At 39.5% G+C, this 14,895-nt stretch overlaps 2 pseudogenes; both read right to left on the bottom strand.

The window, feature by feature from the left end:
- Positions 1-1,498: 1,498 nt before the first annotated feature.
- Positions 1,499-3,837, bottom strand: LOC101425601 (polyadenylate-binding protein 4-like; annotated as a pseudogene).
- Positions 3,838-6,000: 2,163 nt separating this feature from the next.
- On the bottom strand, positions 6,001-8,843 carry LOC101426054 (myotubularin-related protein 12-like; annotated as a pseudogene).
- Positions 8,844-14,895: the final 6,052 nt, after the last annotated feature.

Genomic DNA, 14,895 nt, shown 5'->3' with positions numbered 1-14,895 from the left:
AATGGGTGTTCTCACATATTTAAACCTCTGAGTTAGCAAGTATGTTAGTGGGTAAGAATAAAAGTGGTGTGTACAATTAGGAAGATGAATGAAAAAATTTGCTCATAAATATTAGGGTTCTACGTCCATTTTCCCCTCCTTCCTCTTTCATTGACCAGTGTGGATGCAAAATGGAATGACCAAATAATTTAACTTAAAGTTCTTGCATTCTTCTCACTAATGTTCAATTTCTTGAATTCTTATCCTGACATTCTTTTCATGTATAGAATTCCAGAGAAAATTGGCTATAGCAAAAACTGAAATATATTTCCATTTGAACAAAATAACCGGTCCTAGCAAAAAGATATGCTTAGGGTGGAAAATGCAAAATTAAAATTGTAAAACAAATACAGTATATTTATATATAATCTTACAGAATATATAAGTACTGCCACATGAAATAACTGAATAGTTACAATGCAGGAAACAAAGTATACAAAGTGTAAATAAAGAGAAAAATATAACTATAAAGTAAAAGAAATTAGACTATCTAAGTTCGTGTCACACACCCAGGGTTCAAAAACTTGTAAAGTTATATATGATTTTATCTAAAATTCCATATTCAACAAAAATAAAGAGTAAGGGCAAAATACATTTTGGTACATGGAATCTCATAACTTTTACTTCCTAAGCATTATTTCTGATGCTGAAATAAAATTCCATTTTGACAGCTATATATGAGATCCCCAAAGATCTTAATATAAATCAAAATGATATATATTAGAGTAAAACAGTTTTTTAAAAATAATGTAATCCCAATCAATCAGTGCTAAAAATACCTAAGTATGTTGATTTAACTTTGCTACTATTTAGGAAAACCCATATATTCTTGTTTTCATTAGAATATATATATATAATTTATTTTGTAGTACTTACAAAAATCATACAAGTAATATACAAAAACATGCCCATACAATAGTTCAAAAGCAAAAGTATGCAAACTGTAAAGGAAAAATAACTTTTCCCTTCATCTCAATTTTGTTTTCTTCCAAAGGAGTAACTGCTGTTAATAACTGAGTATATATCTTTACAGCTTATTACTAATGTATATAATTGGATAATATTCATCCATCTGCCTGATTACCAATCTGTATTTTTAATTTACATGTGTTCACATTATGTATGTTGTTTTGTTTTGTTTTTTTAATGGAGGTTTTTTTCCTTTATTGAGAAACTTAAGACTTGGGTACATCAAATAAAACTAATTTCTGGGGAGATAAAATAAAAATTCATGATAGAAAAAACCAGCAACACTGGGCCATAGCAGAACCCAGAGAATATATTTGCATAACTGAAAAACTCCAGGTGCTTCATAATTGACCTTTTGATACCAAATGATCTATTAAATTTGTAATTTGTGATTCTTGGTATTGAAATTCATAGGACAAGGTAAGAAGTCTTCAAACCTTGAGCTGAAATCCATGAGGGATTATTTTGCTTTTGAATCGCTCTTTCCTTGTCTAAGAGGTAGCAACAGCAACAGCACCCACCTTCTGGGCAGCTTCCTTCTCGGCATGATGAGCCTGTAGAACTGCCACAGATTTATCCACCTTGGAGTGGAGGGACTCGGGAGACTCCAGCATGTGCAACAGCTCCAAGTTGTCAATCTCCAGCAGCATTTCCATAATCTTTCCAGCCAGGTTCTAATGCATTGTTAGGATGAGTGAGAACAAATGTTCTCCCAGCATCTGCTTCTGGTCCTGGGGCTTGCGGAGGCCAGCAGGGAGGTGATCAGGAGCTCCTAGCCCTGCACATGGACTGCAGGCTTTGGTACCTACAGAGGCTGAATTGCAGGATGAGAGCTGTGTATGCTGGAGGCATTTTCCATGGTGCAACAGCCCGGGAGCTTTGGTACCTACAGAGGCTGAATTGCAGGATGAGAGCTGTGTATGCTGGAGGCATTTTCAATGGTGCAATAGCCCGGGGAGCAGCAGTAGCAACTCCAGCAGAAAGTGCTAAATTCTGCACAGCGTGGATACACCTCCAGACTGGCAGCTGTCAGTCAGCCCTTCCTGGATGGCACCAGCCCCACCAAAGCCCATAGCCAAGCAGTCGGGGTACTCAGATCTGACTCTCTGAGTGGTAGCAGGGAGGCCATGAGAGGTCAGAGCATTACCAGTTGGAGCCAGATGGTGAAGAGTTCGACGAGGCCCAGATTGGTATATAGCACTTGGCATTCCTTGGAAGCCTTGGGATCTCCTAACTTTTGCAGGGTGGATTAGGCCTCATCTATGCTGATTATCTGTATAGTATGGAGGTCTTCCCTGAGCTTGTGGAACTGCCAGCACAAAGTAGCCACCAGTTGCAGGCTGAAACTGATTTAGGAGAACTATGCCACACAGGGGTGACCCCGCGTAGGGGAGCCCCATGTGCAAGCAGTGCACCCCATAAGGAGAACCACCCAGTGTGAAAGAAAGTGCAGCCTGCCCAGGAGTGGCACTGCGCACATGGAGCGCTGACACAGCAAAATGGTGCAACAAAAATGAGACACAGATTCTGGGTGCCACTGACAAGAATAAAAGCAGACACAGAATAACACACAGAGAATGGACACACAGAGCAGACACCTGGGGGGAAGGGTGGGGAAGGGGAGAGAAATTAAAAAAATAAATATTAAAAAAGATGACACTGGCAGGGAGTGCTCACATTCCTGCCACCCACTGCATATACTGTTGGTCAGGTGAGCCTTTCTCTCTTCCTTCCTCTGGGCCAGGGCATCATACAGTGGCTTGGAGCCTACCATGCATCCATTCATCTCTTGCTGACTTGGTTGCCTCTTCAGGAGATGAGAATCAGACAAAGCCAAACCCTTTGCTTCTTCCATTCTCCAGTGTCACCTTAGCACTGGACATTGAGCCAAAAGGAGAAAATTCTTTTATTAACTTCTCATCATCAATAGTGTCATCCAAGTTCTTAATATAGAGATTCGCCCCCTGATATTGACTAATCCTCCCCTCTTTCAGCTGCTCAAATTTTCATTTTAACTCAGCCTGCCATTCAACTGTCTTCTGTGCATGGCCTACATATATGACTTTTCCATTGATTTCTTTTCCATTCATCTCTTCCACAGTCTTATTGGCATCCTCATGTTTTTCTTAACTCACAAGGCCAAAGCCTTTGGATTTCCCACTGGCACCTTTCATCACCTTGATACTTAGGGTCCTGTCAAACTGACTGAATAGCTCTTTAAGACTCTCATAATCCACCTCTTCCCCAAAGTTTTTGATATAAACATTGGTGAATTCCTTCACTTTAGTTCCAAGTTCATCTTTCCTCTTTCTGAGACTTAAATCTGCCCATTGAGGTCATTGAAGAGCATGATGTGCATCTTCTCCAAGGCCTTGTCAGCAGCCTCTTATGAATTCAGAGTGGACCAAGGCATAACCCTTAGAGTTGTACTCATCACACACCACCTCGCAAGACAGAATGTTTCCAAAAGCAGAAAAAGTATCATAAAATGCCTTATTATCTATGAATTTGTTGAGGTTCTTGCTGAAGACATTTCCCACACCAGATAGTCTCAAAGAGGAATCCCTCTGAGACCACATGATTTGCACTGGTTTTCCTTTAATCACATCCAAGGCTCCTGGTGTCCAGGGCCCACTCAACATCAGCCGGCTGCTGGAAGTTGAGGTAGGCATGATCCAGGGAATGGCTGGTGACCGTATCGTAGCAGACCTGGATGGACAGTTCAGGCACCGTGGGACTGAATTTTTCACACAGCATGGCCTCGGTGACGTCAAGTGCTTGTCACCCACTACAGGGAACCATGGGGTAGCTGCTGGCTGCAGCGTTCATCTCCCCACTCCCCACCACCTAAGTCCCACCAGGAGGACTTCTTAGGGGCATCATGACAGAATACAAGAGGCTCTTCTAGCCCTGACCCACACCGCGGCTCACAGGTGCTAAGAGTTAAGCTGAGAGAAGCTAGAGAAGGCTCAGATGCACAGGAGTTGGACACAGCTCCTGGGAGATGGCAAAATCTCAGCCAAAAGACTCTCAAAACCAAGATGGCCCGGGGGGGGGTGTGTGTGTAATTTTCAGCTGTCCATATTTGAACCTCCAAAGTTCAAAAAATATGAAAACGGGAATCCCCTTCCAAGTTATACAAACTCTTCAGGAGGCAATCAAATGCTGCCCACAGCAGCCTTCAGGATGCGTATTTCTCTATAAATATAGGCCTCAGGTTCCTGGCCATTTAAAATGACAACAGCCAGGGGAAGAGGGAAATGATATTCACCAATGCCACTGGGCAAGCCCCAGACGGGTGCAGGGCACACCGGTCTCCCACCCCAGCTCCAGGAGGCAGCGCCAATGCCTGAGGTGCCGGGGGTGGGGGAGGAGGGGGTAGCTTGCGGGGCAAGGACGCGCCACGGGATAGTGAAGAGGCATGTGGAGGGGAGGGACACAAGGCGGGCAGGTCGGGAGGACGCATGCGTGACACTCATAGCTGAGAGGCACGAGGACAGGGCGCGCGGCCGCGGTTCACTTTTCAAGGGACTGACTGATGGACCCGGACTGATGTGGTCAAGTGGCCACAGCTGGGCACAGGCTGGAAGCTTGCGGAAGTGACTTACCCATGGGTTCTCCAAGGATTCGCTTTTTCCTGGGAGGCAATGGAGTGTTCCACAAGATCGTGCAGTGATGGATATAGGACACATTAAATTACACCAAAAATGTATAAAAGTCTATAGGCTAAAATGTAAACCGTTATGTAAAACATAACATAACTGAAAATTTAGAAAATTTTACAATCTAAAATATAAACCATAGGGAAGCAGACTTATCCCAATGGATAGGGCGTCTGCCTACCACATTGGAGGTCCATGGTTCAAACCCCAGGCCTCCATGACACGTGTGGAGCTGGCCCATGCACAGTGCTGATGCACGCAAGGAGTGCCATGCCACACAGGGCTGTCCCCCGCACAGGGGAGCCCCACATGCAAGGAATGCACCCCATAAGGAGAGCCACCCAGCACGAAAGAAAGTGCAGCCTGCCCAAGAATGGTGCCATACACATGGAGAGCTGACACAACAAGATGATACAACAAAAGGAAACACAGATTCCTGGTGCCACTGATAAGGATAGAAGCAGTCACAGAAGAACACACAGTGAGTGCACACAGAGAGCAGACAACTGGGGGGAAGGGGGAAGGGAAGAGAAATAAATTTTTAAAAATTAAAAAATTAAATATAAACCATAATGTAAACCAAAATGGAACCATGGTTTATAGCTATGTTTCAAAATCTGTACATCAGCTGCAGCAAATATAACATGAACATGTAAAAATGTCATTGCTGGGGAAAGGGGAAAAGGGTTTGACATTGGATATATGGGAGTCTCCTATATTGTATATTTACTATGATCTAAAACTTTTTTTAAAACAAAATTAAAAATTAGGAAAAAAAAAAGGATGCAGACACTGAGGAAGAAATGTCTTACATTTCGATACCTCTATTTGAATCTTTAATTTGCCATACAAATATCATGGAAAGCTAAACTTGCTTCTGAGATCGGCTATAGAGAAACATACTATTCCCAGTGGTAGGATAAATTATCTTGGCACAGAAAGGACCTGAAGAAAGTATCAAGTCCAAGAATATCTTATGAAAGCCCTTTTTGGTAGTAAATCAGCCATTGTAGGCTCTGTATAATACTTATGCATCACCAGAAAACCACCAGAATCCTACTAAGGGTCAAGTAATAGTTCCTTTCAATTAATAATAATAGATATATGATTTTAATGGCATAGTCTTTCGTGCCCATGAAAAACAATCCAAAAAACAAACAACACAAGAACCAGCTCTTTTCCTGAAGGCACAGGTTTACCCCAACACAGCACCAAGCTAATGACCCTACCAGCATTGGGCTTCGCATGGCACACTACTCCAGAGATCAAAGGTGCTCGATTCCTGTCCCAATCTTCAATATTCTTTTTTCACAATAACTGTAAAAACAAGTCACACATCACCTAGATCCACAAACTCACCTTGTTGTTTGGCCAAGTCTTCATCTCACAGAGCTTTCCAACCACTGGTAGGTAAGACAGACTTAGAGGACTGTGGCTGGAGCAAAACAAATGGTACAGGCAGGCAGAATTCCTCAGCAGGGTGAGAGCCTCTGATGGAAGGCCACCTGCCTGTTGTGTCTCTATTTTCTCTTGTAAGCTCTGACCTTCCTCCATTCTTTCCAAGAGTTTGCTCTAGTGGCCACTGTGCCAATTAGGATCTGGACTTCTTTAATCCAACTCAAGTACCACTGGGCCCAGACTTAGCTTTCTGGCCCCTCTCTGTGAGGCAACAAGAAACCACAGTAGTCAGTAGGTTTATGTGCCATCTGTCATAGAATGCCCAAAGGTTGTCTTGCAGCTCATCTGAAGAATTAATAAGTTTGCTAATTCTCTTGCTTAGAGGGTTTTTAATTAAATGATCTGTTTCTCCCCTGAAAAACCCTCTTTTGGGAGATGGTTTAGGCTGAGTGAGTGGCAAAGAAAGTTGTTGTTGATGTATGAAACACATTCCTTTTCACTGACCTTTGTCCAGTTTTTGGCTTTTCCACATTAAGATGGTATTGGAGCAACATCTGGGCTTTGGGTTCAAACTGTACAGACCAATCCCACATGGTGAGCAGATGCAAAGGCTTGCTTTGTGTATCCTGGCCTTCCCTATCCATGTTAGTATCATTTTGATGGGTAAATTGAAGAAGAAGGTGCTAAAAATAAGTATGTACAGGCTATCTGACAAAACAGATAAGTATCCATGAATTCAAATGCTGGGGAATGATGTGCCAGCTGCCACACACAATCTAAGAAAAGCAGGAATGCAGGAGACTTTCTTCTTTGTCACTCTGGCATAGATGGTTGCAGTGATCCAGGAAACAGTGCCCACCAATGATCCAATCCTTTTGCATGAGACTCTGGAAACCAAACCTAGTTCTACAGTGTGTGTCCATCATCACATGCACCTGAGAGGAAACGACACAGTGGAGGTCAGAAGTGTTCTCCTCTAAGAGAAGAACATTCATGCTCTGTCCTTCCAAATATTCTGTAATCTCTATTGCTTTTTTTAGACAATGTCTGATTATGTCAAGCCAGCTGCTGCTTTCCAACAGAGAAAACCATTTTCTATCTGTGTCCAAAAATTCAGTACTATTATCAATCAGAAATACCTGTTTAAATTTAAAGTATGCAGTCTGGATTTCCTGCAGGAATCAGAAGTTGCTTGATAGGTCTTCAGTTTTAACAATTTCATAGGGTAGCTGTGGATGGTCTTGTAAATTCCATCCAAGAAGCTTTTTTGGATTTGTAAATTGCCATCTTCCTGTTCTTTGGGCAGAGGTGACATTTTTAAAATGGCACATCCACTGTGGCAGGACCAACACCCTATTGGTACTCCTTGACCATGGACGTGTGGACTATCCTCTTCAGAAGGAGGGATAGAGACAACGAAGTGCTCTAGCAACCTTTCACAAACTGTATGGCCCTCATTGACACTGCCTAGTACTTCACCTTGCCTTTGGTCTCTAATTACCAACACCAGTCCTTGAGCCTTTCAAACATTACAGTAAGGTTCTTGGCATCTGTGGCTGTACTGCTTTGTGCAGTACACAGAAAAACAGGAACAAATGTTTAAGTACTTTAGGAGCTTGGTTATGATGGATTATGCCAAGATAAGTGGAATACTCGGAAGTCATTGCAGTGGATGATGAATTTCTTGGGATATTTCTTTAGTTGTCCAAAGAGAGATTTTTGGTTTGGTTTGTTTTTTTCTCATTACTCTCCCCGTAAATCTAATCAACACAGTGGACTGTGATGTCATTTTCTCCTATAAGCCTTTTCTTCAATTGAGTTTCATCATTATCAAATGCAGATTCATCACCACTCAAGAAAGCATCTTGAAAAAAAAAAGAAAGCACCTTGAAGTCTGTGCAGACAAGGCTCCCATAGATCCCATGCTGACGTGAATCTTCCTGGACATACTTCAGTACTGTGCTGGCTTCACAAAGCAGCTGTTCTCCTGGTAACAAGTGAAGAGTTACTTCCTTCTCTGTTACTCCTTTCCGTTTGTGTGAATTTCCTCCGGCCACCCGTACGACACTGAAGAGGGCTTAGGCTCCTTGGTGCCGCCGCCATCGACTACCCCTTTCCCAGCAAACCGCCGTCCTGGGCTGCAGCAAGAGACGAGGCACCTGGGGCTCAAGCAACTGCAGCGGCCGCGGCCACCAGCAACAGCGGCTGGAGCTCTGCCCTTCCCGTCTCCTAAAAATGAAATTAACAAATCTTTTGGAACGAATTGCCTATATTAGGAATGAAGAAAAATTGCATAAAATATATTAAAAGCATTCTAAAAAGATACAATTGTACATTTTGTGGTAATGAACATTATATTTTATATTAAATTGATACACTCCTAGAAAACAAAAGTTAACAAACTGAAAGAAAAACTACAGACTATGATTAGTAATACATGTCTTTATTAAATTCATTTGGAAATCATAGAAATTAGATAGGTTAAAGAGAAATCCATGTCAAGATAGAATCATTACCAAAAATACTTTTAAATTTTTAAGGAAAACTTTTTGGTTACTTTCAGTAATGCAAGATTGATTATTTTTAAATTTTGAAAATTAATTTACATAGTACGCATTACATCTTAACATAAAATCAGATAACTATTCTAGGATCATCTCAAGAAAGTATTTAATTTAACTAATGTTATAACTTTAAACTTCTATGAACCCAGACTTTACCCAAGTCCAGCTCTGTACATGAATGAACTTTCCAAAGTTCCTTTGCAATGGCCATCTTGTCTTTCCTGTCCCATGCAAAACTGTGATTATATTAATATGCAACAAAAACATACAAAATAATTTATAGTTACAAATTAGGATAGTAATCACTGGATGGAGCCATTCAGTGTTGGGAGATTAGTGACTGGAAAGAGAAACAAATAGGAATTATGGAGTACCTGGGATAATGCAATGCTTGACGCGAGTGCTAGGTACAGAAGTTTGCTCAGTTCCTGAAAGTTCATCCACAGTAAGTGCACATTTTTTAACGAATTTCAATTTTACTAAAGTTCTTAAAGAACACATCATAGGTTATTTAATATATAGAAAACAGTATTATAAAATAAATGAGAAATACAAAACCAAATATGACTTTCTTGTCAATAAATTTAAAAGGGCTTAATTAACCTATTATAATATTCAATAGCATAGGTCAGGTCATTAAGTTAAATTCAGCTCTATATTAAGTATCTTCACTATGAACACACCTAAATGTAATTAGCATGCTTCAAAATAAAAGAATGGGCTGAGGAAACTACAAAGAAAATACCAATTCAAAACATTAAATAATACAATCAGCACTCTTGCTATTAAAAAGTAATAAAAATAGGAAAGTGGCTGTGGCTCAATTAGTTGGGCTCCCATCTACCATATGGGAAACCCCAGGTTTGCATCCCAGGGCCTCCTTGTGAAGGCAGGCTCACCCACCAGTGCCGCAGAGTGCCACCTGGTCCACCAGCATGGCAGAGTGCCACCTGGCCTGCCAGTGCCATGGAGAGCCAACTCAACAAGGTGACACAAAAAAAAAAGGGAGACAAGCAAAAACACAGAAGAGCATGCAGAAAATGGACACAGAGAGCAGACAACAAGCAAGCCACAAGGGGGGGAATAAATAAATAAATAAATACCGTCACAGAAGAATGCACAGCAAATGGGCACAGAGAGCAGACAGCAAGCAAAAAGCCACAAGGGTGGGGATAAAAAAAAGTAATAAAAATGTAACTTAATTTTAAATAAAAACAAAATAGATCATTCAAATTTGGATTAAAATTCCTCTCTAAAATTAAAGAAAATTGTAGAATGTCAACAACCAATTATATATATATATGGATCTACATAATACAAGGAAAGCAAAGCTCAAATAAAACTTTTAAAACTCCAGCTACTTTAATACTGTTCTAATTATAATAAAAAGTGTGATGAAATTTCAGTTTTCTGCATCAAACTGCTAGAAAACAGAAAATGAGAATAAAATGAATGAAAATGAAAGGACAATGTAAAGAGTACCATGATAATTAGGTAACTTATTTATTCTTCATTTTGAAAAAAAAATGGCTATTCTGCATATTTCATCTTTCCATATAGATGTTATCATCAATTTATCAATTTAAACCATATTAAATATCTTAACATCAAAATTTACTTGGTATTTGTGCTTGATATTTGGGTTTTGTTTTGGGTGGTCAGCTATTTTATTTGATGACTTATTGTGCTGTGGCCAGGGTATGTTGCATGTGTGATTTCTACTTTGGAACTTAATGAGGTGTGGATAGTCTATAGCAATTTTCAGGAGATAGCATTATGTTCCTTATTGTAAATTTTCTGGTGAAAAATTTTCTCCATTCCCTCTCCCATCCCAAAATGTTGATGAAAAAAATCTTTTTTTAAATTACAGCTCAGTGTATTAGAATAAACTGAAGAAAACCTAAGGTCAAATATATATATACACACATATATATGTATATATATATATGATATATGTATATATCAGAAGAAAAAAATTCAGACTCATAAAGTCATATTATCAAGAATGTCCAAAGTTTTGAAAGGAATAAACAAGAATAAAAGTTAAACTAAAATTCTATATATTTGAAGAATATTCTTCAAAATGAAGTCAAACTAGAGATATTCCAAAACAAGCAAAATGGAGATAACTTTCATAAAGTACAAGACAAAATGAAGAGTAGTAAAATGTCTCAGAGCATAGTAGTACAATGTCTTAGAGCATAGGTTGAAAAGAGGATTTTTACCATGTCAGCAGTGGAAATGGATCAGATACTATGATTATCTACCTGGAAACCAGTTGAGTCATCTGAAATATTATTCAAAGCAGTGAGTTTAATATTAATATGCAGAAAGGGACAAGATGGCATCCAAGTGAGTATACCCTTGTAATCTCTCCTGCAAAGAACCGGATGAGTGGGGATGGAAACCTGCCAGAGTGGGCTGTTTCAGGAAACAACAAAGCAGGTTCCAGTCAATCTGGAGAGACTGCAACAAAATTAGTGCTTCCTCAAGGTAAAACTGTGGGTTTCTAACACTGAAGCCAGAAGCTGTGGGAAGGCAAAACCCTTCCCCCTAGGGCTGGGGCTGAAGCATTCTCTGAAAAATGCTGATCACATGGCAGCAATCCTGAGCCCCATGTTCCCCAAACATGTGATGCTCAAGCCTGTGTTCCCTGAACATCCATAATGCACATTCCCCAGACCCATGTACACCAAGTCTGCATTCTCCCAGGCCTCTGGTTCCCCAATACCAGCACTCCCCAAATTCTAGCATTCCCCTAGCCCTCTGGTCTTGTACTAATTCTGGGAGAGGGAGGTTTTTGGTGGGGGGTGCAGAAGGATGCAAAGACTGCAGGTTCAATTTTCTGGTCCCCCCCCCCTTTGAGTTTGGAAGAGCATACCAGCTGGCTTGTGAAGAGCCTAGGAAGAGAGGAGAGACAAATCTGCTGAGGGAGCCCAACTTACCTAAATGCCCTGGGATAGGAAACTTAGTCTGGGAGAAGATGGAATCAGAAAATTAACTAGCCCCCTGGGGCACACCTAAGGGAGAGAGACAGTAGGATGTGCTTTGTAGGCTTCCAATAGCATATTTAGGGTTCCTGACAAGCTGTGGGTGCTCTCTCTCAAGAAATTAAGAGTCATTATTTTCTGTGGTGAGTTGGTTCACCAGGGTCCCATTTCAGTCTCCAACAGGAGCCCTCACACAGCCTTCCTGCTGCCCTGGGAGAGAGGGAAGTGAGAAAGGGATAAAGGGGGAAGATCAGAATCATAAGCAGTTTATTCAGTTGCAAAGAGGATTGCTTGCTTGAGGCCTTGTCTGTTTTTTTTTTATTGTTTTTTATTGGTTTGTTTTCTTGTTTTTCCATCCTCTTCATCCCCCCCCCCCCATGGCCCTTTTCTCATTTTCTTTTTTCTTCTTTTTCTTACTTCCTTTTTTTCCTTCTCTTTTTTCTTTTTTATATTAGCTTCTGCAGGTAGTGTTTCTTATTTGCTGTGCTTCCTCATCCTCGATTTCCTCTTTTCTGTGTGTACTGATTTTGGCTACCAATAATATCCCCTTTCCTTTACATATTTCTATCCTCCATCATCTATTGTTTCTTTTACATTCCACCTCTCTGTTTTTCTGACTTTTTATTTCTAATTCCTCTATTCTGTTTTCTATCTTTTATTCACTGTTATGTTATTCTCCTTTCTTTTCTCTTTCCCTCTCTCCTGTCCACACTGGCCTTCAATTCATACAGTATTCCTCTCCATATTCAGTTTACTACGTCATTACAGGTACTCCACTTTTTTACTGTTACAACTCTACACAGCTTATATGAGTTTAATATCCATTCTCCTAGATATCACATGGTTACTATCACATGGTTGCTATCAATACTACTATTAGACTTTTTATTTTCTTACCTCTTTTGCTTTCTCTGGCACTGATAGACAACAAGGAGATACAATAAGAAGAACAAAGTGACAAAGAGAAGACTTAACATGCAAACAAAACAACACCTAAATAAACCCCTGAGACTACTTGAAGAAGTTAATCAACTGAATAAACCCATCAAGATAAAATGATAACCGGACATCAACAAAAAATTATAAACCATACCAAGCATCAGGAAAACATGGCCCAATCCAATGAACAAACTAAAAACCAGGAAAAGGAAGAGAACATCAAACAACTAATCAAAGCTCTCAAAACACGCATCATAGAACAATTTAATGAAGTGAAGGAAGAGATTAAGGATATTAAGAAAACACTTGGAGAGCATACAGAAGAAATTGTAAACATACACAGAAAGATAATGGATATAATGGGGATTAACAGCTCACTCCAAGAAATCAAATAACCACAGATTTGAAGAGGTAGGAGAAAGAATTAGTGATGTGGAAGACAGTGCATCTGAAATCAAACAGATAGTAGAATCAATTCATAAAAAGATAGAAAAACTCCAGCAGGGACTTAGGGACCTGAATGACAATGCAAAATTCACAAACACATGAATTATAGGCATCTCAGAAGAAAAGAAGGGAAAGGGGACAAAGGGGGTGTTGGAGGAAGTATTGCTAGAAACTTCCCAAACCTATTGAGGGAGATGGATGCCCATGTCCAGGAAGCACAATGCTTCCAAAACAGCATAAACCCCATCAAGCCTACCCCAAGACATATACTTGTCAAATTGCCAATGCAGTATGGATAAGGCAAGAAGGCAGTAGTATGACATAGTCAAGGTACCAAAAGAAAAAAAATTCCAACCAAGAATACTTTATCCAGCAAAGCAAACATTCAAAAATGATGGAAAGTTCAAAATATTCACAGATAAACAGAAACTAAGAGAGTATGCCAACAAGAAACCTGTTCTTCAAGAAATACTAAAGAAAGTTCTGCAAGAGGAAAGAAAAAACAGAAGAGACAGAGTTGGAGGAGAGTGTAAGAACAACTAAAAAGAAAAAAGAGGAAAAAAATCAAACAAAATATGACAAACACAAAGCCAAAGAAAATATGGCTATATAAGTAATTCCTTGAAAGTAATAACACTGAATATCAATGGATTAAACTCACCTGTCAAGAGACTCAGACTGGAAGATTAGATAAGGAAATATGACCCATTTATACACTGTCTACAAGAAACATATCTTACACCCAGGAATTCAAAGAGATTGAAAGTGATTGGCTAGAAAACAATCTTACAGGTAAACAATAACCAAAAAGTGGCAGGTGTAGCTATATTAATATCAGAAAAAATAGACTTTAAATGCAAAACAATTGTGAGAGACAAAGATGGACACTATGTATTAGTGAAAGGGATAATCTTTCAAGAAGAAAAAACAAACATATATATTTATGCCTCTAACAAGGGTTCCTCCAAATACACAAGGTAAGCACTGGTAAAATTAAGTGAAGGAATAGATGCCTCTACAATTATAGTGGGGGCTTTAATACACCACTATCACCATTGGACAGAACATCTCAAAAGAGAATCAATAAAGAAACAAAGACTTTGAACAATATGTTAAAGGATCTGGACCTAAAAGGCATATACAGATTATTACCCCCAAATACTGCAAGGTAAACTTTCTTCTCGAGTGCACATGAGTCATTCTCCAAGATAGACCACATGCTAGGCAACAAGGGAAGTCTCAGTGAATTCAGAAAGATTGAAATCATACAAAATAATTTCTCTGAACACAGTGGAAAGAAGCTTGAAATCTGCAAGGGCCAGAAACCCAGATTTGACACAAAGATATGGAAGTTAAACAACACACTCTTAGAGAAAAACAGTGGGTCAAGGAGGAAATCTCAAAAGAAATCACTGACTACTTTGAAACAAAAGATAATGATAACACAACATACCAAAATTGCAGCAAAAGCAGTATTGAGAAGGAAATTTATAGCCATAAATTCATATATCAAAAAAGAAGAAAGAGCAAAAATTGAAGAACTAACTGCACATTTGAAGTAATTAGAAAAGCAACAACAAAGTAACCCAACAGGAAGAAGAAGGAAGGAAATAACAAAGATAAGAGCAGAACTAAATGAAATAGAAAATAAGAAAGCACTTGAAAAGATAAACAAGTCCAAGAGCTGGTTCATTGAGATCAACAAAACTGACAAACCTTTAGCGATACTAACAAAGAAAAAAAGAGAAAAGATGCAAATACACAAAATAAGAAATGAGGAAGGTGATATCACCACTGACCCCACAGAAATAAAGACTATCATAAGAGGATACTTTGAAAAACTATATTCCAACAAAAATGACAATTTAGAGGAAATGGACAAATTCC

This window comes from Dasypus novemcinctus, chromosome 22 (genome assembly GCF_030445035.2).
Source record: "Dasypus novemcinctus isolate mDasNov1 chromosome 22, mDasNov1.1.hap2, whole genome shotgun sequence".
In the NCBI taxonomy this organism is placed as follows: Eukaryota; Metazoa; Chordata; class Mammalia; order Cingulata; family Dasypodidae; genus Dasypus; species Dasypus novemcinctus.
The sequence above is the reverse complement of the archived record's forward strand: the minus strand, read 5'-3'. Positions and strand labels throughout refer to the sequence as shown.